We start from the raw sequence: 27,123 nt of genomic DNA on the forward strand, positions 1-27,123 counted from the left end.
AGAAGGTTCCATGGGCTGCTTGGTGATTAAGTTGTCCATTAGGGTTTTACCTGAAACCCTAACAGTCTACGGTATAAATAGAGACCCCTACTTGTAATTTTCGGCCACTTGATTCCAAGAGAAACCCTAGGGCCCATTTTAGCATCCTCCCTCCTCTCTCATAATTGCCTTCTTGCTTGTGTGGTGTTTGTAAGCCATTTGAGAAGTTACAATTGTGACTCTAAGCTCAAGAACCATGAAGAATCAAAGGATTTCAAGCCAATTGAAAGAGGTAATCACTTAGATATGTTCTTATAATGTTAATTTCGAATTATGCATGCTAGATCTAGGGTTACAAGTCCTGGATGAATTACATGTACAATAGAGAAGCCTAGATCCAATCTTTAGGGTTTTGCATGAGCACATAGGATGTTCTTTTGTATAAAACCCATCAGTTGTATCAGGGCCTTGATTGGTTTCTGTTGTATGTGATGTAATTGTCGGATTTTTGCTGAAAATCGTTTTTCTGGCCTCTGCCCGACCCGACTCGGCGAGTCAGTATCAGGACTCGACGAGTCTGCCCAACTCGGCGAGCCCAGGTAGTGACTCGGCAAGTCCGGGAGTCAGACAGAGGATATCTCGGGATTTCTTGTTGTTTTGCTGAAGGATAAATGTCAAAATCGTTTTTTAATAATAAAATCCGAATTTTATTGTATTTAAATGATTATCCTTACCAAAACAAAAGATAATTTCAAACCATTTGAATAATAGTTTCTTTATATGATAAATATTGATTGTTTAAATTATTTGGTAATTATCTTGTGATTAAAATTGGATTAGGTCAAATATAGATAATCACAAAATTAATTGTTTAATTTATATTATTTGATATTTGATCCTTTGTGTTTTGAAAAGTTCGAAATTTGCCCTCAAGTTTTGAAATTTAAATTTTTATGATTAAAAGTTTAATTTTCAATGATTTAAATTTCAAACCCTTAGAATTTTACAAGTTTAAAATTCAACCCTATACTAGTATATTATTACAAGATTAATTAATATATATGTATAACTTAAAGTGCTAGTCTTACCGTTAGTAGGCCTCATTCACGAAGCCGATCTATAAGGGGGGGTATAAGGTTATGGCCTATAAAATGGCCGTTTAATGGGTATCCACTCTTACCCACCGCTTCCTTGATTGGTGGAGGGTCGTTAGCCGAACGGGTAGGATAGGGCAATCCTCTTCTCGTTAAAAGTATAATGAATGATACAAAGTAACTACAATGTTTTTACAAATTCTCAATCTTAGTTACTTTAGGGTAAAATGTGAAAATGATGCTACTCCATGGAATTACACTTTGTACCCTTGTCAAACGTTAGTGGGGCGTGTGTGGTTAACTGTCACACTAATTTGGGATTGACATTGGTTGCGAAGGGTGGCTCGATGTTTGTCATAGATCAATGGAGTGTGTGTGGTTTACCGGCACATTGATTAGGTGATAGAGACATTGAGTGCACCATGTTGATTCACATGGTTATTCACACCTTGTTTGTGATCCTCGGTATCCTAGTCACAAACTTGAAGGAAATATCGAGATTTAAACATGCCATTGAAAAGTTCAATGAATCTCAAAAGAATCTAGGAGTTTTCAAATAAATTTAAAACTTAATTTCCTTTCGTTTTTTATGGTGGAAATTAGTGAATCGCCATTCACTTACCTTCAAATTATTTACATTTAGATTACGAAATCCCTTTTCTAAGTTGTGAATAATGTTGTTGGATCCTAGCCCTAATTTTTCATTTGGGTGTTTAATTGGGGATTCATTTCTAATCAAACTTTGGTCCTTTCTATTTTCAAATGTTTTCTAATAACAACAACAACGCTTCTAGGTCATTCTCGTTGATCTTTGCAGAAGTTAGGGTGAGATTAGAGCAATTTATTAAAGCGTGAGGGAATTAAAGTGACGGGTCAAGTCATTAACGAGAAGATTAGAAGATTTGAGTGATACTTTGAATCTTTGAAAACTGAAGTATTGGAAAAAACACGAACAATCAGCTGCTTACTTAACTTAAAACACAGGTAATTTTGTGCTTACTTAACTTAAAACACACGTAATTTTGTCTTAATTTTAGTGTGATTTGCTTTTCAACAATTGTACTTGGTTTTTGGTTTTTTGTTGTCGATCAGTCATGCTCTTTTAGAAGCGCCAGTTACTCCATATTTGTTTCACAATTAAATACACAACATCGATAAAATTGTGAGTAAGAAGGAGAAACTATCTCAATTCCTTATTATTTCTATCTTATGGAGTATGATTACTACATTTTTATAATTTCTATAATATATTAAAATGTTTGTTAATAGGATGAGTAAAAAACAATTTTAAAAAAAAAGGAAAAATGGAAACGGGTCAAATGGGTTAATAGTTGCCCAGGGCATAATTGGTTGTTTATGATCTCTTTAATGTCTTTATTTAATAAAAATTAGATTATCGTTTTATTAATAGTTTTTATAATAGTATATAATGCTCTAATTATGACTATCTTACATATATGGTCCTTGTGTTATGCAATTTTTTATATGTTTTGGTCCTCATTTTAGGGCTTCATAACGTTTTGGTCCTTTCCCCATGTAAAAAGACTATTTGGTCCCTCTTATCTGTTGTTTTTTACTAATTATTATTATATTTTTAATGTTTATATTATAAACGAAAAGTTATAGCGCAACTACACAAATGTTAGAGATCCAAAGACAGGCAAGGTTATCAAGGCGCAATGCTATGATGTGCTGCTGCTACTATTGCTGATTTGTGTTGTTGCTGTTTTTGCTGTTTTTTATTGTTGCTGTTTTTGCTTTTATGAATTACAATTTCAGTCTCCTGATGCTATTTCATAGTTTGTAGTTTGTTGTTGGCTCTTTCTATTGTGTTATTTAAAAGTGGGAAATGTTTCTAATAGCTTGTTATTTAAAAGATCAAATTTTTGTAAATGTTTTGGTTATATATCTTGTACTTATGTCGTTTATATAGGTTAATTTACATAATTTACATGGCATGTATAAAATAACAAGTTTTAATACTCAAGCAGCCGGGTACACGGAACCGGAACCAGTTCCGGGAGCGGTTCCAATTTTCTAGGAACCGGTGTAAGCGGTTCTGGTTCCAATACCTAAAACATAAGAACCGCTGGTTCCGGGAGCGATTCCGGTTCCAGCTAAAATAGGCGGGTACCCTGTTATGCTCATCCCTAGTTCACGGCCCAATGAAGCCCAATAAAATGGTTTACGACCCATTAGGGCATATGAAATCATTTATGGCCCATCAGAGATTAGATGTATTATTCTAGACCCACATGGCCCAAAATGCTAATGTTTTATGAACATGGGTCCAATTAGATCCCAATTAGGGTTCCTTGGCCCAAAATAGTCAAATTGATGGTTTATCTGTCCATTAAGCTCAATAAGAGAATCCTAGTTCATATTAACTTGAACCGGGATTTTTAGGGCTTTCGACCCATTGTTTGTTGGAGTAATGTCTAAGCTCGTAACTATATTTGGTATGTACTTGACCCAGTTGTGCATGGTCATTTTGGGTTGCCTTCACCAAAGCAACTTGACAAGGTAATTTAGAAGAGAGAGAAGAGATTTTGATTTATTAATATATTATAAGAATAATATATTAAAGGAGAAATCATATTATTTGATTAATATTAGTCATAAATTAATTAGGAATTAATTTGGTGACTAAAAGAGATTAATTGAATAAAGGAGCTTAAACTGTCAAATGTATGATAGTTGAGTTTTTGGGCTAGGAAACCTAATGGATTAAAGGGGGAACGAAATTATGATGGGATCCATCATATTTTCGTCCATAGGCCCTATTCCAGAAGGTTCCATGGGCTGCTTGGTGATTAAGTTGTCCATTAGGGTTTTACCTGAAACCCTAACAGTCTACGGTATAAATAGAGACCCCTACTTGTAATTTTCGGCCACTTGATTCCAAGAGAAACCCTAGGGCCCATTTTAGCATCCTCCCTCCTCTCTCATAATTGCCTTCTTGCTTGTGTGGTGTTTGTAAGCCATTTGAGAAGTTACAATTGTGACTCTAAGCTCAAGAACCATGAAGAATCAAAGGATTTCAAGCCAATTGAAAGAGGTAATCACTTAGATATGTTCTTATAATGTTAATTTCGAATTATGCATGCTAGATCTAGGGTTACAAGTCCTGGATGAATTACATGTACAATAGAGAAGCCTAGATCCAATCTTTAGGGTTTTGCATGAGCACATAGGATGTTCTTTTGTATAAAACCCATCAGTTGTATCAGGGCCTTGATTGGTTTCTGTTGTATGTGATGTAATTATCGGATTTTTGCTGAAAATCGTTTTTCTGGCCTCTGCCCGACCCGACTCGGCGAGTCAGTATCAGGACTCGACGAGTCTGCCCAACTCGGCGAGCCCAGGTAGTGACTCGGCAAGTCCGGGAGTCAGACAGAGGATATCTCGGGATTTCTTGTTGTTTTGCTGAAGGATAAATGTCAAAATCGTTTTTTAATAATAAAATCCGAATTTTATTGTATTTAAATGATTATCCTTACCAAAACAAAAGATAATTTCAAACCATTTGAATAATAGTTTCTTTATATGATAAATATTGATTGTTTAAATTATTTGGTAATTATCTTGTGATTAAAATTGGATTAGGTCAAATATAGATAATCACAAAATTAATTGTTTAATTTATATTATTTGATATTTGATCCTTTGTGTTTTGAAAAGTTCGAAATTTGCCCTCAAGTTTTGAAATTTAAATTTTTATGATTAAAAGTTTAATTTTCAATGATTTAAATTTCAAACCCTTAGAATTTTACAAGTTTAAAATTCAACCCTATACTAGTATATTATTACAAGATTAATTAATATATATGTATAACTTAAAGTGCTAGTCTTACCGTTAGTAGGCCTCATTCACGAAGCCGATCTATAAGGGGGGGTATAAGGTTATGGCCTATAAAATGGCCGTTTAATGGGTATCCACTCTTACCCACCGCTTCCTTGATTGGTGGAGGGTCGTTAGCCGAACGGGTAGGATAGGGCAATCCTCTTCTCGTTAAAAGTATAATGAATGATACAAAGTAACTACAATGTTTTTACAAATTCTCAATCTTAGTTACTTTAGGGTAAAATGTGAAAATGATGCTACTCCATGGAATTACACTTTGTACCCTTGTCAAACGTTAGTGGGGCGTGTGTGGTTAACTGTCACACTAATTTGGGATTGACATTGGTTGCGAAGGGTGGCTCGATGTTTGTCATAGATCAATGGAGTGTGTGTGGTTTACCGGCACATTGATTAGGTGATAGAGACATTGAGTGCACCATGTTGATTCGCATGGTTATTCACACCTTGTTTGTGATCCTCGGTATCCTAGTCACAAACTTGAAGGAAATATCGAGATTTAAACATGCCATTGAAAAGTTCAATGAATCTCAAAAGAATCTAGGAGTTTTCAAATAAATTTAAAACTTAATTTCCTTTCGTTTTTTATGGTGGAAATTAGTGAATCGCCATTCACTTACCTTCAAATTATTTACATTTAGATTACGAAATCCCTTTTCTAAGTTGTGAATAATGTTGTTGGATCCTAGCCCTAATTTTTCATTTGGGTGTTTAATTGGGGATTCATTTCTAATCAAACTTTGGTCCTTTCTATTTTCAAATGTTTTCTAATAACAACAACAACGCTTCTAGGTCATTCTCGTTGATCTTTGCAGAAGTTAGGGTGAGATTAGAGCAATTTATTAAAGCGTGAGGGAATTAAAGTGACGGGTCAAGTCATTAACGAGAAGATTAGAAGATTTGAGTGATACTTTGAATCTTTGAAAACTGAAGTATTGGAAAAAACACGAACAATCAGCTGCTTACTTAACTTAAAACACAGGTAATTTTGTGCTTACTTAACTTAAAACACACGTAATTTTGTCTTAATTTTAGTGTGATTTGCTTTTCAACAATTGTACTTGGTTTTTGGTTTTTTGTTGTCGATCAGTCATGCTCTTTTAGAAGCGCCAGTTACTCCATATTTGTTTCACAATTAAATACACAACATCGATAAAATTGTGAGTAAGAAGGAGAAACTATCTCAATTCCTTATTATTTCTATCTTATGGAGTATGATTACTACATTTTTATAATTTCTATAATATATTAAAATGTTTGTTAATAGGATGAGTAAAAAACAATTTTAAAAAAAAAGGAAAAATGGAAACGGGTCAAATGGGTTAATAGTTGCCCAGGGCATAATTGGTTGTTTATGATCTCTTTAATGTCTTTATTTAATAAAAATTAGATTATCGTTTTATTAATAGTTTTTATAATAGTATATAATGCTCTAATTATGACTATCTTACATATATGGTCCTTGTGTTATGCAATTTTTTATATGTTTTGGTCCTCATTTTAGGGCTTCATAACGTTTTGGTCCTTTCCCCATGTAAAAAGACTATTTGGTCCCTCTTATCTGTTGTTTTTTACTAATTATTATTATATTTTTAATGTTTATATTATAAACGAAAAGTTATAGCGCAACTACACAAATGTTAGAGATCCAAAGACAGGCAAGGTTATCAAGGCGCAATGCTATGATGTGCTGCTGCTACTATTGCTGATTTGTGTTGTTGCTGTTTTTGCTGTTTTTTATTGTTGCTGTTTTTGCTTTTATGAATTACAATTTCAGTCTCCTGATGCTATTTCATAGTTTGTAGTTTGTTGTTGGCTCTTTCTATTGTGTTATTTAAAAGTGGGAAATGTTTCTAATAGCTTGTTATTTAAAAGATCAAATTTTTGTAAATGTTTTGGTTATATATCTTGTACTTATGTCGTTTATATAGGTTAATTTACATAATTTACATGGCATGTATAAAATAACAAGTTTTAATACTCAAGCAGCCGGGTACACGGAACCGGAACCAGTTCCGGGAGCGGTTCCAATTTTCTAGGAACCGGTGTAAGCGGTTCTGGTTCCAATACCTAAAACATAAGAACCGCTGGTTCCGGGAGCGATTCCGGTTCCAGCTAAAATAGGCGGGTACCCTGTTATGCTCATCCCTAGTTCACGGCCCAATGAAGCCCAATAAAATGGTTTACGACCCATTAGGGCATATGAAATCATTTATGGCCCATCAGAGATTAGATGTATTATTCTAGACCCACATGGCCCAAAATGCTAATGTTTTATGAACATGGGTCCAATTAGATCCCAATTAGGGTTCCTTGGCCCAAAATAGTCAAATTGATGGTTTATCTGTCCATTAAGCTCAATAAGAGAATCCTAGTTCATATTAACTTGAACCGGGATTTTTAGGGCTTTCGACCCATTGTTTGTTGGAGTAATGTCTAAGCTCGTAACTATATTTGGTATGTACTTGACCCAGTTGTGCATGGTCATTTTGGGTTGCCTTCACCAAAGCAACTTGACAAGGTAATTTAGAAGAGAGAGAAGAGATTTTGATTTATTAATATATTATAAGAATAATATATTAAAGGAGAAATCATATTATTTGATTAATATTAGTCATAAATTAATTAGGAATTAATTTGGTGACTAAAAGAGATTAATTGAATAAAGGAGCTTAAACTGTCAAATGTATGATAGTTGAGTTTTTGGGCTAGGAAACCTAATGGATTAAAGGGGGAACGAAATTATGATGGGATCCATCATATTTTCGTCCATAGGCCCTATTCCAGAAGGTTCCATGGGCTGCTTGGTGATTAAGTTGTCCATTAGGGTTTTACCTGAAACCCTAACAGTCTACGGTATAAATAGAGACCCCTACTTGTAATTTTCGGCCACTTGATTCCAAGAGAAACCCTAGGGCCCATTTTAGCATCCTCCCTCCTCTCTCATAATTGCCTTCTTGCTTGTGTGGTGTTTGTAAGCCATTTGAGAAGTTACAATTGTGACTCTAAGCTCAAGAACCATGAAGAATCAAAGGATTTCAAGCCAATTGAAAGAGGTAATCACTTAGATATGTTCTTATAATGTTAATTTCGAATTATGCATGCTAGATCTAGGGTTACAAGTCCTGGATGAATTACATGTACAATAGAGAAGCCTAGATCCAATCTTTAGGGTTTTGCATGAGCACATAGGATGTTCTTTTGTATAAAACCCATCAGTTGTATCAGGGCCTTGATTGGTTTCTGTTGTATGTGATGTAATTGTCGGATTTTTGCTGAAAATCGTTTTTCTGGCCTCTGCCCGACCCGACTCGGCGAGTCAGTATCAGGACTCGACGAGTCTGCCCAACTCGGCGAGCCCAGGTAGTGACTCGGCAAGTCCGGGAGTCAGACAGAGGATATCTCGGGATTTCTTGTTGTTTTGCTGAAGGATAAATGTCAAAATCGTTTTTTAATAATAAAATCCGAATTTTATTGTATTTAAATGATTATCCTTACCAAAACAAAAGATAATTTCAAACCATTTGAATAATAGTTTCTTTATATGATAAATATTGATTGTTTAAATTATTTGGTAATTATCTTGTGATTAAAATTGGATTAGGTCAAATATAGATAATCACAAAATTAATTGTTTAATTTATATTATTTGATATTTGATCCTTTGTGTTTTGAAAAGTTCGAAATTTGCCCTCAAGTTTTGAAATTTAAATTTTTATGATTAAAAGTTTAATTTTCAATGATTTAAATTTCAAACCCTTAGAATTTTACAAGTTTAAAATTCAACCCTATACTAGTATATTATTACAAGATTAATTAATATATATGTATAACTTAAAGTGCTAGTCTTACCGTTAGTAGGCCTCATTCACGAAGCCGATCTATAAGGGGGGGTATAAGGTTATGGCCTATAAAATGGCCGTTTAATGGGTATCCACTCTTACCCACCGCTTCCTTGATTGGTGGAGGGTCGTTAGCCGAACGGGTAGGATAGGGCAATCCTCTTCTCGTTAAAAGTATAATGAATGATACAAAGTAACTACAATGTTTTTACAAATTCTCAATCTTAGTTACTTTAGGGTAAAATGTGAAAATGATGCTACTCCATGGAATTACACTTTGTACCCTTGTCAAACGTTAGTGGGGCGTGTGTGGTTAACTGTCACACTAATTTGGGATTGACATTGGTTGCGAAGGGTGGCTCGATGTTTGTCATAGATCAATGGAGTGTGTGTGGTTTACCGGCACATTGATTAGGTGATAGAGACATTGAGTGCACCATGTTGATTCACATGGTTATTCACACCTTGTTTGTGATCCTCGGTATCCTAGTCACAAACTTGAAGGAAATATCGAGATTTAAACATGCCATTGAAAAGTTCAATGAATCTCAAAAGAATCTAGGAGTTTTCAAATAAATTTAAAACTTAATTTCCTTTCGTTTTTTATGGTGGAAATTAGTGAATCGCCATTCACTTACCTTCAAATTATTTACATTTAGATTACGAAATCCCTTTTCTAAGTTGTGAATAATGTTGTTGGATCCTAGCCCTAATTTTTCATTTGGGTGTTTAATTGGGGATTCATTTCTAATCAAACTTTGGTCCTTTCTATTTTCAAATGTTTTCTAATAACAACAACAACGCTTCTAGGTCATTCTCGTTGATCTTTGCAGAAGTTAGGGTGAGATTAGAGCAATTTATTAAAGCGTGAGGGAATTAAAGTGACGGGTCAAGTCATTAACGAGAAGATTAGAAGATTTGAGTGATACTTTGAATCTTTGAAAACTGAAGTATTGGAAAAAACACGAACAATCAGCTGCTTACTTAACTTAAAACACAGGTAATTTTGTGCTTACTTAACTTAAAACACACGTAATTTTGTCTTAATTTTAGTGTGATTTGCTTTTCAACAATTGTACTTGGTTTTTGGTTTTTTGTTGTCGATCAGTCATGCTCTTTTAGAAGCGCCAGTTACTCCATATTTGTTTCACAATTAAATACACAACATCGATAAAATTGTGAGTAAGAAGGAGAAACTATCTCAATTCCTTATTATTTCTATCTTATGGAGTATGATTACTACATTTTTATAATTTCTATAATATATTAAAATGTTTGTTAATAGGATGAGTAAAAAACAATTTTAAAAAAAAAGGAAAAATGGAAACGGGTCAAATGGGTTAATAGTTGCCCAGGGCATAATTGGTTGTTTATGATCTCTTTAATGTCTTTATTTAATAAAAATTAGATTATCGTTTTATTAATAGTTTTTATAATAGTATATAATGCTCTAATTATGACTATCTTACATATATGGTCCTTGTGTTATGCAATTTTTTATATGTTTTGGTCCTCATTTTAGGGCTTCATAACGTTTTGGTCCTTTCCCCATGTAAAAAGACTATTTGGTCCCTCTTATCTGTTGTTTTTTACTAATTATTATTATATTTTTAATGTTTATATTATAAACGAAAAGTTATAGCGCAACTACACAAATGTTAGAGATCCAAAGACAGGCAAGGTTATCAAGGCGCAATGCTATGATGTGCTGCTGCTACTATTGCTGATTTGTGTTGTTGCTGTTTTTGCTGTTTTTTATTGTTGCTGTTTTTGCTTTTATGAATTACAATTTCAGTCTCCTGATGCTATTTCATAGTTTGTAGTTTGTTGTTGGCTCTTTCTATTGTGTTATTTAAAAGTGGGAAATGTTTCTAATAGCTTGTTATTTAAAAGATCAAATTTTTGTAAATGTTTTGGTTATATATCTTGTACTTATGTCGTTTATATAGGTTAATTTACATAATTTACATGGCATGTATAAAATAACAAGTTTTAATACTCAAGCAGCCGGGTACACGGAACCGGAACCAGTTCCGGGAGCGGTTCCAATTTTCTAGGAACCGGTGTAAGCGGTTCTGGTTCCAATACCTAAAACATAAGAACCGCTGGTTCCGGGAGCGATTCCGGTTCCAGCTAAAATAGGCGGGTACCCTGTTATGCTCATCCCTAGTTCACGGCCCAATGAAGCCCAATAAAATGGTTTACGACCCATTAGGGCATATGAAATCATTTATGGCCCATCAGAGATTAGATGTATTATTCTAGACCCACATGGCCCAAAATGCTAATGTTTTATGAACATGGGTCCAATTAGATCCCAATTAGGGTTCCTTGGCCCAAAATAGTCAAATTGATGGTTTATCTGTCCATTAAGCTCAATAAGAGAATCCTAGTTCATATTAACTTGAACCGGGATTTTTAGGGCTTTCGACCCATTGTTTGTTGGAGTAATGTCTAAGCTCGTAACTATATTTGGTATGTACTTGACCCAGTTGTGCATGGTCATTTTGGGTTGCCTTCACCAAAGCAACTTGACAAGGTAATTTAGAAGAGAGAGAAGAGATTTTGATTTATTAATATATTATAAGAATAATATATTAAAGGAGAAATCATATTATTTGATTAATATTAGTCATAAATTAATTAGGAATTAATTTGGTGACTAAAAGAGATTAATTGAATAAAGGAGCTTAAACTGTCAAATGTATGATAGTTGAGTTTTTGGGCTAGGAAACCTAATGGATTAAAGGGGGAACGAAATTATGATGGGATCCATCATATTTTCGTCCATAGGCCCTATTCCAGAAGGTTCCATGGGCTGCTTGGTGATTAAGTTGTCCATTAGGGTTTTACCTGAAACCCTAACAGTCTACGGTATAAATAGAGACCCCTACTTGTAATTTTCGGCCACTTGATTCCAAGAGAAACCCTAGGGCCCATTTTAGCATCCTCCCTCCTCTCTCATAATTGCCTTCTTGCTTGTGTGGTGTTTGTAAGCCATTTGAGAAGTTACAATTGTGACTCTAAGCTCAAGAACCATGAAGAATCAAAGGATTTCAAGCCAATTGAAAGAGGTAATCACTTAGATATGTTCTTATAATGTTAATTTCGAATTATGCATGCTAGATCTAGGGTTACAAGTCCTGGATGAATTACATGTACAATAGAGAAGCCTAGATCCAATCTTTAGGGTTTTGCATGAGCACATAGGATGTTCTTTTGTATAAAACCCATCAGTTGTATCAGGGCCTTGATTGGTTTCTGTTGTATGTGATGTAATTGTCGGATTTTTGCTGAAAATCGTTTTTCTGGCCTCTGCCCGACCCGACTCGGCGAGTCAGTATCAGGACTCGACGAGTCTGCCCAACTCGGCGAGCCCAGGTAGTGACTCGGCAAGTCCGGGAGTCAGACAGAGGATATCTCGGGATTTCTTGTTGTTTTGCTGAAGGATAAATGTCAAAATCGTTTTTTAATAATAAAATCCGAATTTTATTGTATTTAAATGATTATCCTTACCAAAACAAAAGATAATTTCAAACCATTTGAATAATAGTTTCTTTATATGATAAATATTGATTGTTTAAATTATTTGGTAATTATCTTGTGATTAAAATTGGATTAGGTCAAATATAGATAATCACAAAATTAATTGTTTAATTTATATTATTTGATATTTGATCCTTTGTGTTTTGAAAAGTTCGAAATTTGCCCTCAAGTTTTGAAATTTAAATTTTTATGATTAAAAGTTTAATTTTCAATGATTTAAATTTCAAACCCTTAGAATTTTACAAGTTTAAAATTCAACCCTATACTAGTATATTATTACAAGATTAATTAATATATATGTATAACTTAAAGTGCTAGTCTTACCGTTAGTAGGCCTCATTCACGAAGCCGATCTATAAGGGGGGTATAAGGTTATGGCCTATAAAATGGCCGTTTAATGGGTATCCACTCTTACCCACCGCTTCCTTGATTGGTGGAGGGTCGTTAGCCGAACGGGTAGGATAGGGCAATCCTCTTCTCGTTAAAAGTATAATGAATGATACAAAGTAACTACAATGTTTTTACAAATTCTCAATCTTAGTTACTTTAGGGTAAAATGTGAAAATGATGCTACTCCATGGAATTACACTTTGTACCCTTGTCAAACGTTAGTGGGGCGTGTGTGGTTAACTGTCACACTAATTTGGGATTGACATTGGTTGCGAAGGGTGGCTCGATGTTTGTCATAGATCAATGGAGTGTGTGTGGTTTACCGGCACATTGATTAGGTGATAGAGACATTGAGTGCACCATGTTGATTCGCATGGTTATTCACACCTTGTTTGTGATCCTCGGTATCCTAGTCACAAACTTGAAGGAAATATCGAGATTTAAACATGCCATTGAAAAGTTCAATGAATCTCAAAAGAATCTAGGAGTTTTCAAATAAATTTAAAACTTAATTTCCTTTCGTTTTTTATGGTGGAAATTAGTGAATCGCCATTCACTTACCTTCAAATTATTTACATTTAGATTACGAAATCCCTTTTCTAAGTTGTGAATAATGTTGTTGGATCCTAGCCCTAATTTTTCATTTGGGTGTTTAATTGGGGATTCATTTCTAATCAAACTTTGGTCCTTTCTATTTTCAAATGTTTTCTAATAACAACAACAACGCTTCTAGGTCATTCTCGTTGATGAACTTGTGCACGAAAGTGACATTTGATGGTTCAAATTTCAATGAGTGGATGAGATACATTCGTATGATCACTCGCTACGAGGAAAAAGAATATGTCCTTGATGAAAAGATTGAAAAGATCCACCCAAAAACTGCTACTGCTGAAGAGTTGGCCGCCTTTGAGGCCCATGAGTGTGATGCTACGAAAGTCCATTGCATCATGTTGGCCATTATGAACCTAGAACTCCAAAAGTCCTACGAGGACATGTATCCTTACGAAATGCATCAAGATTTGCTGGAACGGTACCACCAGAGCGCGAGGCAAGAGTGTTATGAGATCATCACATATATGATCACCACTAAGATGGGGGAGTGGAGAATCCCTAACCTTTCATTTGCAGAAGATGCAGAGGTATGCTGATCGTCTTCTCAAATTAAATGTTAAATTTGATGAGGATTTGGCTATCGACATCATCCTCCACTACTTGCCTTCCTGCTACAACCAATTCAGAATGACCTACCACATGAATAAGGAAGAGGTCTCCTTGAGTAAACTTCAAGGACTGCTGAGGACTGCTGAGATCAACCTCAAGGAAAAATCTGTTGCATCGGTCCCTGCTGAGGCTGCTTTTGTGTTGGCAATTGGTCAAGGAAAGGGTAAGAAGAGGAAGGCTCCTTCAAAGAGCTACCAAAAGGGAAAGCCCCGTGATGGTTCATCCTCTAGTGGAACCAAAGCAGGATCTGCTAAACCCTCATCTGACCCTAAGGAAGCAGAGTGTTTCTATTTCCACAAGAAGGGCCACTGGAAACGAAGTTGCCCTAAATATCTGCAGGACATTAAGGATAGGAAGATAAAGCCCACCTTCGCAGGTATATATTCTATTAAATCTAACGACTCATCACTTGCTACTTCATGGGTTCTTGATACAAGATGTGGTTTCCACATTTGTTCTGATTTGCAGGGCCTAAGAAGAAGTAGGGAGGTGGAGCATGGGAAGATAAACTCGATTATGGGAAACAGAAGATCGTCACCTGTGACCAGAGTCGAACTTTATTCTTTAGTGTTGAGTAATGGGTTAGGATTGGATTTAAATAATTGTTGCTATTCGCCAGATATGGAAAAGAACATCATTTCTTTTCATGGATTATATAGATAGGGTTTCAGATATACATTTGATAATAGTAATGGTTCTATTAATGTTTATTTGAATGGTGTTTTTTATTTCAATGCATTTCCTTGTAATGGAATATATGAATATGTGTTGGTTGTAGACAACATAGGAAATGATGTGTTGAATATTGATTCGTCTAATAGTCTAGACAAAGCATGCTTGTGGCATTGTCGCCTTGGCCATGTCAACAAAAAAACGCATAGCCCAAATCCAAAAGGATGGAGTGTTGGAGTCATTCGACCTTAGGGACGATGACGTGTGTGAGTCTTGTTTGCTTGGGAAGATGACCAAGTTACCCTTTACTGGCACTTGTGATAGGGGTGAGGGTTTATTGGATCTCATACAAACCGATGTGTGTGGGCCCTTTAGATCCACTACAAGGGATGCTTGCCGCTTCTACGTGACTTTTACAGATGATTATAGCAGATATGGATATACCTACTTAATCAAGCATAAGTCAGAAACCTTTGAAAAGTTCAAAGAGTTTAAGAATGAAGTGGAGAATCAGCTGGGCAGGAAAATTAAGATGCTTCGGTCAGACCGAGGAGGAGAGTACCTAAGTCTTGAGTTTCACGGGTATCTAAAGAAATGCAGAATTGTTTCGCAATTGACGCCTCCGAGAACGCCACAATTAAATGGTGTGGCTGAGAGACGTAATCAGACCTTGTTGGACATGGTTCGTTCTATGATGAATCAGGCTTCGTTACCAATAGCTTTCTGGGGGTATGCCTTAGAGATTGCCGCCCATATCCTTAACCTAGTTCCCACCAAGAAGGTTGCTAGAACACCTCACGAGATGTGGACATGGAAAGCTCCCTCGTTGGCACATATCAAAGTTTGGGGTTACGAGGCTTTCGTAAGACAAGAGACTCACGACAAGCTCGAACCTCGTAGTGAGAAGTGTTATTTCATCGGCTGTCCACATAGTCTTTTGGCTATCTCTTCTACAGACCGAGTGACAATGTTGTCTTCGTTGCAAGAAGAGGGGGTTTCCGAGAAAGAGAACTCATAAGCCAAGAGGATAGTGGGAGGCAAATTGATCTTGAAGAGATTCAAGAGCAGAGTGATGAAGGAACTTCTAACACTGTCACTCAACCTGAGGAGGACAATCCTATTGAACCAATTGACGAGTCCTTACCTCTTAGACGTTCCAGTAGGATTAGTGTTCAACCCCAGTTTTATGGTTTTCATATTACTACTGAAGGGGATACGTTTATTAGTGATGAAACACTGATAAATTTGGACGAACCTAGCAACTACAAGCAAGCCATGGCAGGCCCGGAGTCTGCTAAATGGAAAGAGGCAATGGACAGCGAGATTCAGTCCATATATGACAGCCATGTTTGGAATTTGTTTGACAATGTGACGGGTCGTAAGACAGTCGGGTGCAAGTGGATCTTCAAGAAGAAGACTGTGACAACCCGAAAATCCTTGCCTTGTAAAGCTCAGCCATTCAACTCAGCTGAGTGTCAGACTCGTTTTGCCATCTTTTAATGCGGTTCTAGGGCTAATCTAAGTGTTCCAAGTCCTATATGACCTAGGTATGAACCTTAGGAATGGCATATGTGATTGTAGCATCATGAAATCGATCCAAACACACCAAAGCATGGTGTGTGCGGCCACACACCCGAGTGTACGGCCAGCCAGCCGCACACAACCAGCCCTACTGTAACGACCCAATTTTCATGTCCAAAAAATTTCATTTTTAAATATTACTTTAGAAAACATTAATAAATAAAAACATTGTTTGATCACAACATAACACATCGCAAACCATGTTTTAAAAGTCAAACCATACATCCCATCAAATATCAGAGTACAATCCCAGTGAATCTCGTAAATGCGGAAACCGAAGGGTGTGTGTGTGACATGCTGCTACCGCGCTGACTCCTTTCCCCTGGCTGAGGAGGTACCTGAAACCAAAACTGAAACCGTAAGCACAAAGCTTAGTGAGCTCCCCCATAATACCCCATACCATACAAGCATTTAACATATAACATGCAATTAGGAGATACGGGCCTCGCCCACACTCGTGAAGATACGGGCCCCGCCCACACCTCACTTTCTGAGAGATAAGGGCCCCGCCCACACTCGTGAAGATACGGGCCCCGCCCACACTTCGCTACCTGGGAGATACGGGCCTAGCCCACACTCCATTCTCGGAGAGATACGGGCCCCGCCCACACTCAACCGCCAACTCATATCATACAAGCATCGCACAGACAACAAGTGTAAACAGTTCCATCATGCTGGTATATAACACAATCAACTCAACTAATAGATACGGGCTCGGCCCACACTATAATACTAACGTCTCATCTATACGGGCCGGCCTTGGTGCCTTAGACCCGTTACTACTGGAAGGAAACTCACCTCGAAATAGCTGCTGGTCTGTGTGGGGATTGATCACCTACTACTGCTGCTGCTGCTCCGGAAACTCCCCGGCTGCAATTCCCACAATATACTTAATCATACACTGCCAACTGTCCTTTGGTTAAAATGACCATTTTACCCCTGGTCTAGCCCTAAGTCAAATCGAAGTCAACTTTTAGTTGACCCAACTCGCCGAGTGGATCTCCACTCGCCGAGTCCCTAGCAAACTATTGTCCTGGGTCCCTGATTCTACTCGTCGAGTTGGGCTATGACTCGACGAGTTCATCTTCTAAACTGTCATTCAACTCCTTCATCCTACTCGCCGAGTTGTATGAACAACTCGTCGAGTTCATCTTCATCCGAAGAACACATATGCTAAGACTCGCCGAGTTGTATGAACAACTCGCCGAGTTTGTTCTTGATCTATGAAGATTGCCTTGGACTCGCCGAGTCAGGGCATTGACTCGCCGAGTCCTATCATGAGCGAGTTCAGCTTCCAACTCACCGAGTCACCCCCTGTGACTCACAGCTCAACTCGATACATCTTAAAGGGACCAGTTTAGTGACTCGCGACCAGACTCGTCGAGTCACATATATGACTCGCCGAGTCGCAGCCATGCATCCATCAAATACACCGATTTGCTCGATTCCAGTCCATGCCATTCACAGATCCGGGCTTCTAGGACACAATTCACACGTAAAGTTTCCAACTTTACGTGTAGATATTCACCAATATGGATTTTAAGGCTCAAAGTGCACCAAAAGAGGTAGATCTAGGGATTTCATGCCATATGACCCCATAAAGGCAATAGATCCAAGCTCCAGGGACTAAATCATGCCTAGATCTAAAGGCTAACAACTTATTATCACCCACAAAGCACAAACAAGCTTGGGGAAGAGCCCAAGAAGGACTCCAATGAAGCAATAAGGGATTACAAGCTTGAAAACAGAGGGGAAACGAGCTATACCTCAAGGAATATGTTGAAATGACACAAAGATGCCTGATCTCCTTCTCCTCTTCTTGATCTACACCTCTTTCTCCTCAAAACCTTCAAGAACACACTAAGAGCACTTCAATCTCTCAAGGAAATAAGGGAAAAATGATGTTGGGGAGTTCTGGGGGTGAATGGGGACGAGTTGGGGCGGAATGAGGGTTTAAATAGGGTGCAAACCCTTGAAACTTAGGGTTTCATCCAGCAGCGGTGACTCGCCGAGTCCAGGATATGGACTCGCCGAGTCGCCCACTTAAACGTGTCCTGAGTCTCGTCCCTACTCGGCGAGTCGGACCTTATGACTCGCCGAGTCCAAGGCTAAAATAGGGCAATGCTCAAATAAAATTCACATACCGGAAACCAGGTGCTACAAATCTCCCCCACTTATTTTAGACTTCGTCCTCGAAGTCTGCTGCCCGGTCCTGAAATAGCTCGGGGTAATGCTCCATCATCTCGTCCATCGGTTCCCAAGTCCATTCCGAACCCTTGCGGTGCTGCCATTGCACCTTTACTAGTTCTACCCTCTTGTTTCTCAAAGCCTTTGTCTTTCTATCAAGTATTGCGACTGGGCGCTCAATGTAATTCAAGCTGTCATCAACCTGAATATCCTCCAATGGTACTACTGCTGAATCGTCCACCAGGCACTTCCGCAGCTATGAAACATGAAAGGTGTTGTGGATCTGACTGAGCTCGGCTGGCAGGTCCAGCCTCGCCACCTTGCCCACCCGGGCTGCAACTCTGAACGGCCCGATGAATCTTTGGCCCAACTTGCCCCGCTTCCTGAATCGAATGACACCTTTCCAAGGCGACACTTTCAGGAGAACCATATCCCCGACTTGGAACTCCAAGTCGGATCGACGCCTATCGGCGTAGCTTTTCTGTCGACTCTGTGCAGTCTGAAGTCTGCTCCGAACCTGCTGGATCCTCTCGGTCGTCTCTAGCACCACCTCGGTGCTTCCCATGACTCTCTGGCCAACTTCACCCCAACATATCGGGGTTCTGCACTTCCGCCCATACAACATCTCGAACGGTGGTCGGTCAATACTCGCGTGATAGCTGTTGTTGTAGGAGAACTCAGCCAAGGGAAGATAGGTATCCCAGCTACCACCGAAATCCAACCCACACGCCCGCAACATGTCCTCCAAAGTCTGGATGGTCCGCTCACTCTGACCATCTGTCTGCGGGTGAAAGGCGGTGCTGAAATGCAGACGAGTGCCCAACTCGTCATGGAATTTCTTCCAAAATCTGGAAGTAAAACGCACGTCCCTGTCCGAGATTACGGATACTGGCACTCCATGCCGTGCCACAATCTCCTTGATATAGATGTCGGCCAATTTTTCGGCCGATATGCTCTCCTGGATTGGAATAAAGTGAGCACTCTTGGTCAATCTATCCACGATGACCCAAATCGAATCCACTCCACGTGCGGTCCTGGGAAGCTTTGTGATAAAATCCATCGTGATATCTTCCCATTTCCACAGTGGGATGTCCAACGGCTACATCTTGCCATGCGGTCTCTAATGTTCGGCCTTGACCTTCCTGCAGGTCAAACACCGCTCGACGTACCATGCCACATCCCGCTTCATGCAAGGCCACCAGTAATCCGGACGAAGATCCCTATACATCTTCGTCGCCCCGGGATGAATAGAAAATCGGGACTTGTGCGCCTCCTCCATCAAAATCTGACGCAGGCCACCGTGATACGGCACCCACACCCTACGGTGTAGTGTCAAAAGTCCTCTGCCATCATAATCAAAGGAGGAAACCTGACCCACCACACGCTCGCTCTTCCGATGCTCCTCCTTGATAGCCTCCTGTTGAGCCTCCCGAATCTGCTCCAATAGGGGAGTCACCACGGTCATCCTCAAGCAAACGTCCCTGATCGGCACCGTCTTGCAGCTAAGCGCATCGGCCACCACATTGGCCTTCCCCGGGTGGTAAAGGATCTCGCAATCATAATCCTGTTGGGTTTTAGCCATAAGAACTTTCCTATGTGCGCATGCAAAACCCTATTGCTTGGATCTAGGCTTTCTATCAAACATGCTTCCGAATCCAAGACTTCTAATGGCTAATTAGGTTAAACAATAACATTAATACATATCTAGAATCATACCTTTGAGTTCCTTGTTGATCTTGGTTGTCTTGGAGCTTCTAGAGTCACAATTGTCACTCCTCTAATGGCTTACAAACACCAATAGCAAGCAAGATGATTTAGGAGAGAGGAGAGGGGATGGAATTCGGCCAGAGGTTCCTTTCTTTAGGTTCTGAAAGCTTGTACACGAATTCCACACCCCAAGGGCCTATTTATACCTTTAGACTCCTTAAGGGTTTCACCCTAAACCCTAATTGGATAATCTTCACTTAAGGCTATCCAAATCCATTCCATAGATATCCTTATGGACTATTTTGAGCTATCCTAAAGCTCTTAGAAACCGTCCAAAGTCCATCCTAATGGATTTATAGTCTAAAGTCTAACTATCAAACAATTGACAGTTTATACCCTCTTATTTAATTAATCTCTTTAAGTCACCAAATTAATACCAATTAATCTATGACTTATATTAGCTAAATATTATTCCTTTATAATATTTACTCTCTCTTAACAAATCATCCTTCAAGTTGCTATGGTGAAGGCAACCCAAAAGGACCATGCACCACCGAATATAGTTATAGCCTTAGACACTATTCCAACAGTCTCCCACTTGGATAAGTCTAGTAACTATACAAGTATAATACGGTTTGCAATCGTAGCTCTCAAAGACGCTGTCAACTCTGATCTAATCAATCTTGTCCTTTAGATAAGGGATCGTACAGTCCTCTGTTAGATATCATGCTGACAATCCTATGGAATGGTTAGTCTAGCATTTAGATTTCTCGATCTTCGATTTATTTGACATAGAACTTAATCGAACACATCAATTCAGTTCTGACCGGGCCCGGCACATAAGTCAAATCAAATCATCGAGTGGCCAAGATATCTCTTCTACCCTCTTAGGATAAAATTTACAGATAAACTTCGACTTATATGCATTTACTTATTCATTAACCAACTATACACAACAATGCGTTTTATAACATCAAGTTACTGATGCGTTTTCGCATTATCAATGCACAATCAATTAACAAATAATAAACCATATATCTAGGTTTTAAGACCATATGATATTATCGTCTTGCGATCACCTTTTATATCGTATTCCATAAAGTGATTCCAGCAAGCGCGGGTTTATTCCAATGCTCAAAACCAGTTCGTAAGCACTCATGAACGTTGCAGCAACTCTTGCTATGTCTAACACCATTTAGACACTCTACACACCAATTCACGACAATCTTCATTCATATCTACTCCCAACATATGAACGATTGTGGACCATTTGAATAATTCGATTATTCCTAATAAACTCAATTATTCTGGAAGTCAAAACATGCAAAGTGAAACAATAGTTAAACAACTAACATGTGATAGTAACTTTACTCATAAATAAAACTTCTTTATTTAATCATCAAATGTTAATTACATTTATCTATTATACGTTTCTAATACAATCTAATCTATGCTAATATCATCCTTCAGCCCAATACTCCTAGCATGCTGTAAGTGCTTAACCCTACTCAGTCCCTTCGTAAGCGGATCTGCTGGGTTATCTTCTGATGATATCCTCTTCACTACGAGTTGTCCTTCTTCTACACGATGTCTAATGAAGTGATATTTTCTGTCGATATGTCGAGATCTACCATGATCCCTCGGTTCCTTGGTCAAGGCAACCGCACCTTCGTTATCACAGAAAATCTCCATGGGCTTCTTTATGGCCGGTACAACTCCAAGATCACCGATGAAGTTCTTCAGCCATATTGCCTCCTTCGACGCTTCGCTCGCTGCGATGTACTCTGATTCGCATGTTGAATCAGCTACGGTTTCCTGCTTGGAACTTTTCCATGTCACTGCTCCTCCATTTAGGGTAAAGACCCAGCCCGACTGCGAACGATAGTTGTCCCTGTCGGTTTGAAAGCTGGCGTCACTATACCCTCGCACCTTCAAGTCATCACTCCCTCCAAGGACTAAGAACCATTCTTTCGTTCTCCGAAGGTACTTAAGGATGTTCTTCACCGCAATCCAATGTGCTTTGCCAGGATTCCCTTGATATCTGCTAACCATGCTCAAAGCGAAGGCTACATCAGGGTGAGTACAAGTCATAGCGTACATGATTGAGCCAACTGCGGAAGCGTATGGTACTCGGCTCATTTCTGCTATCTCAGCTTCGGTACTCGGACTTTGAGTCTTACTCAACTTGGCATTTCCTTGTATCGGTAGTTCTCCCTTCTTTGAGTTTTCCATACTAAAACGTTTTAGTACCTTCTCCAAGTAAGTATTCTGACTAAGTCCAATTAGTCTCTTACTTCTTTCTCTTACTATCCTTATTCCCAATATGTAAGAAGCCTCTCCGAGGTCCTTCATAGCGAAGCACTTCCCGAGCCAGGACTTAACCTCCTGCAGAGTCGGGATGTCGTTTCCTATGAGTAATATGTCATCGACATATAGAACGAGGAAGCTTACTACACTCCCACTGGCTTTGACATATACACAAGATTCGTCTTCGCTTCGTACAAATCCAAACTCTTTGACTTTCTCATCGAAGCAAAGATTCCATCTGCGAGACGCTTGCTTAAGTCCATAAATGGACTTCTCAAGCTTACACACTCTATTCGGATGCTTCGGATCCACAAACCCCTCTGGCTGAGCCATGTAAACATCCTCAGCCAACTTTCCGTTAAGGAAAGCGGTCTTGACATCCATTTGCCAAATCTCATAATCATGAAATGCGGCAATTGCTAGCATCACTCTAATAGATTTAATCTTCGCAACTGGTGAGAAGGTCTCATCATAGTCAACTCCGGGAGTTTGAGTAAAGCCCTTCGCAACCAATCGTGCTTTGTATGTGTGTACGTTCCCATCCACGTCGGTCTTCTTCTTGAAGATCCACTTGCACCCTACGGTCTTACGTTCGGGCACGTAATCAACCAAATTCCAAACTTGGTTATCGTACATGGATTGGATCTCGCTATCCATCGCCTCTTTCCATTTCGCAGACTCCGGGCCTGCCATGGCTTCCTTATAGCTATTAGGTTCATCAAGATTTAATAGTGTACCATCACTAATATACGTGTCCCCTTCGGTAGTAATATGAAAACCATAAAACTGGGGTTGAACTCTAAATCTATCGGAACGTCTAAGAGGTAAGGATTCGTCAATCGGTTCAACCGGAGTTTCCTCCTCGGGTTGAACGCCAGCGGTAGAGGTTCCTTCATCTATCGATTCTTCAATCTCTTCAAGTTCGATTTGCCTCCCACTGTCTCCTTGGCTTATGAGTTCTCGCTCTCGGAAAACTCCTCTCCTCGCAACAAAGATAACATTATCTTTCGGTCTATAGAAGAGATATCCAAAGGAAGTTTGCGGGTAGCCGATGAAAATACATCGCTCACTTCGAGGTTCAAGCTTGTCGTGAGTATCTCGTCTTACGAAAGCCTCGCAACCCCAAACCTTGATATGTGCCAACGAGGGAACTTTCCCCGTCCACATCTCGTGAGGTGTTTTGGCAACCTTCTTGGTAGGGACTCGGTTAAGGATATGGGCGGCAGTCTCTAAGGCATACCCCCAAAAGAAGATAGGTAGTGAAGCACGACTCATCATAGAGCGAACCATATCCAATAAGGTTCGATTACGCCTTTCTGCCACACCATTCAATTGCGGTGTCCTAGGAGGCGTCAATTGCGAAACTATTCCACACTCCTTGAGATAATCGTGGAATTCAAGACTTAGGTACTCTCCTCCTCGATCGGATCGAAGCATCTTGATTTTCCTACCCAATTGATTCTCCACTTCATTCTTGAACTCTTTGAACTTTTCAAAGGTTTCTGACTTTTGCTTGATTAAATAGATATACCCATATCTACTATAATCATCGGTAAAGGTCACATAGAAGCGGTTCCCATCCTTCGTGGTTGATCTAAAAGGTCCACATACATCGGTATGTATTAGGTCTAATAGTCCCTCACCCCTTTCACAAGTACTCGTGAAGGGTGATTTAGTCATCTTTCCAAGTAAACAAGATTCGCATGTGTCATCTTCCCTAAGGTCGAATGACTCCAACACTCCATCCTTTTGGAGTTGGGCTATGCGTTTCTTGTTGACATGTCCAAGACGACAATGCCACAAGGATGCTTTATCCATACTAGTGGAAGAATCAATATTCAAAACATCATTTCCTAAGTTATCAACAATCATAACAATTTCATATATTCCATTACATGGTATAGCTTCAAAATAAAAGACACCATTTAGATAAGCCAAAATAGAACCATTCTCATTATTAAAAGAAAATCTAAAACCTTGTCTATATAAACCATGAAATGAAATGATGTTTCTAGCCATTTCTGGCGAATAGCAACAATTGTTCAAATCTAAAACTAAACTATTCTTAAGCACCAAAGAATACACTCCAATCTTGGTCACAGGCGACGATCTTCTGTTCCCCATGATTAGATTGATCCTTCCTTGCTCCACATCCCTACTTCCTTTTAGTCCCTGCACATTAGAACAAATGTGATAACCACAACCGGTGTCAAGAACCCAAGAAATAGCATGATTAGAATCGTTAGATTTTATTGCATATATACCTGCGAAAGATGGCTTGATCTTTCCTTCCTTGATGGCTTGCAGGTAGTCCGGGCAGCTTCGCTTCCAATGTCCTATCTTGTGGCAGTGGTGGCACTCTGCCTCCTTCGGGTTAGAGCAGGGCTTAGAGGGATCAACTTTTGTCCCACTAGAAGAGGAACCATCTCGGGCTTTCACCTTTCGATAGTTATTTGAAGAAGCTTTCCTCTTCTTTCCCTTCCCTTGACCAATTGCCAAGACAGGAGCAGCGGATGGATTGGGAGTTGGTGCAACAGACTTGTCCTTGAAATTGCTCTCAGCAACCCTCAAGAGACCTTGGAGCTTACTTAGAGTGACCTCCTCTTTGTTCATGTGGTAGGTCATCCTAAATTGATTATACATCGGAGGCAAAGAGTGAAGCACCATGTCGATCGCCAAGTCTTCGCCGAAGTCAACGTTTAACTTGCGAAGGCGGTCGACATACCTTTGCATCTTTTGCAAGTGCACGGTAAGAGATTCTCCATGACCCATCTTAGCGGAAATCATGTTGGTGAAGATCTCGTAACGCTCTTGTCTCGCGTTTTGGTGGTACCTCTCCAACAAGTCTTGATGCATCTCGTATGGATACATGTCCTCGTAGGACTTTTGGAACTCGGAGTTCATGGTGGCGATCATGATGCAATGTACTTTCGTCGCATCTCGCTCATGGGTTTCAAAGGCGGTGATTTCAGCGGGAGTAGCAATTTCGGGGTTGATTTTCTCGAGCTTCTCGTCGAGGACATACTCTTTATCCTCATAGCGAGCAATGGTGCGAATGTATCTTATCCATTCGCCAAAGTTCGTTCCATCGAAGGTGACCTTTTGGCAAAGGCTCATCAACGTGAAAGAACTAGCAGCAGCGTTGTTTGCGTTTGACATCTATAGAAAGGACAAAGATAGATTAGAACAAGAATCCCTAATTATCACCCGATAAGAAAAATTAGGGCTAGGATCCAACAATAACATTTACATACTAGAAAAGGGATGCCGTAATCCAACATGCAAATAAATTGAAGGTAAGTGAATGACGATTCACTAATTCTCCATCACAAAGCTTAAACTTTTGGTCCTAAGTGTTTTTGAGAATTCCTAGGTTCGGATGAGATTCATTGAACTATTCAATGGCATGTTTAAATCTCGATATGCCCCTCTTGTTTGTGACTGGGATGCCGAGGATCACAAAGCGGGTGTGAATTACCATGCAAATTTACATGGTGCCTTCATTGTTACGATCACCTATTCGATGTGCCGGTAAACCACACACGCTCCACCGAACTATGATAAACAATGAATCACCCTTCGCCACCTTCGCTTAGAACCAATTAGTGTGCCGGTAAACCACACACGCTCCACTAACATCTTAGCAAGGTGCAAAGTGTAATTTCATGGAATTGCATCAATTCACTTTTCCTAAAGTAACTAAGATTGGGAAATTTAAAAAAATTTAGTTACTTCGTATTTCTTATTATACTTTTAATGAGAGGATGAGGTTGCCCTATCCTACCCGTTCGGCTAACGACCCTCCACCAATCAAGCAAGCGGTGGGTGTGAGTGTACACCCATTAAGCGCCATTTTATAGGCCGCAACCTTATACCCACCTTATAGATTGGCTTCGTGAATGAGGCCTACTAGCGGTAAGACTAGCATTTAGTTATACATATATATATATATATATATTATTCTATTAACATCATATAAGTATAGGGTTGTATTTTAAACTTTTCAAAATCTAGGGTTTGAAATTTAAGTTGTCTAAATTAAAGCTTTTAATCACAAATATAAATTTCAAAACTATAGGGTAGGTTTTAAACATTTAAAAAACATGGAGGATCAAATAACAAATAATTTCAATTAACAATTAATATCTTAATTATCTTTATTTGATTTATCTTTGATTTCTTTGAGGATAATTACCAAAAATAATTAAAACAATTAATTAATTATCATATAAAGAAACTAAATATTTAATTAGTTGATAATTACCTTTAACTAGATCAATATAACACTTATATTTATCAAAAAAACGGATTCATATTGATCTAATTAGTTTATGGTAAGTTTGGATAAGATAAACACAAAGAAATCCCGAATCTGGCCTTTCCTGACGCTTGGACTCGCCGAGTGCACAAGGGGACTCGCCGAGTCAGGCCTACTCGCCGAGTCCACCATGGAACTCGACGAGTCAGTGACTCAAAACCCAAAAAATCGAATTTTGCAGGTTTGTTTCAGTTATTCAAGCAACAATTTGTAGAAAACCAATCTAGGCTCTGATACCACTGTTGGGTTTTAGCCATAAGAACTTTCCTATGTGCGCATGCAAAACCCTATTGCTTGGATCTAGGCTTTCTATCAAACATGCTTCCGAATCCAAGACTTCTAATGGCTAATTAGGTTAAACAATAACATTAATACAGATCTAGAATCATACCTTTGAGTTCCTTGTTGATCTTGGTT

Source organism: Lactuca saligna, chromosome 2 (genome assembly GCF_052625555.1).
Source record: "Lactuca saligna cultivar CGN05327 chromosome 2, ASM5262555v1, whole genome shotgun sequence".
Lineage (NCBI taxonomy): Eukaryota > Viridiplantae > Streptophyta > Magnoliopsida > Asterales > Asteraceae > Lactuca > Lactuca saligna.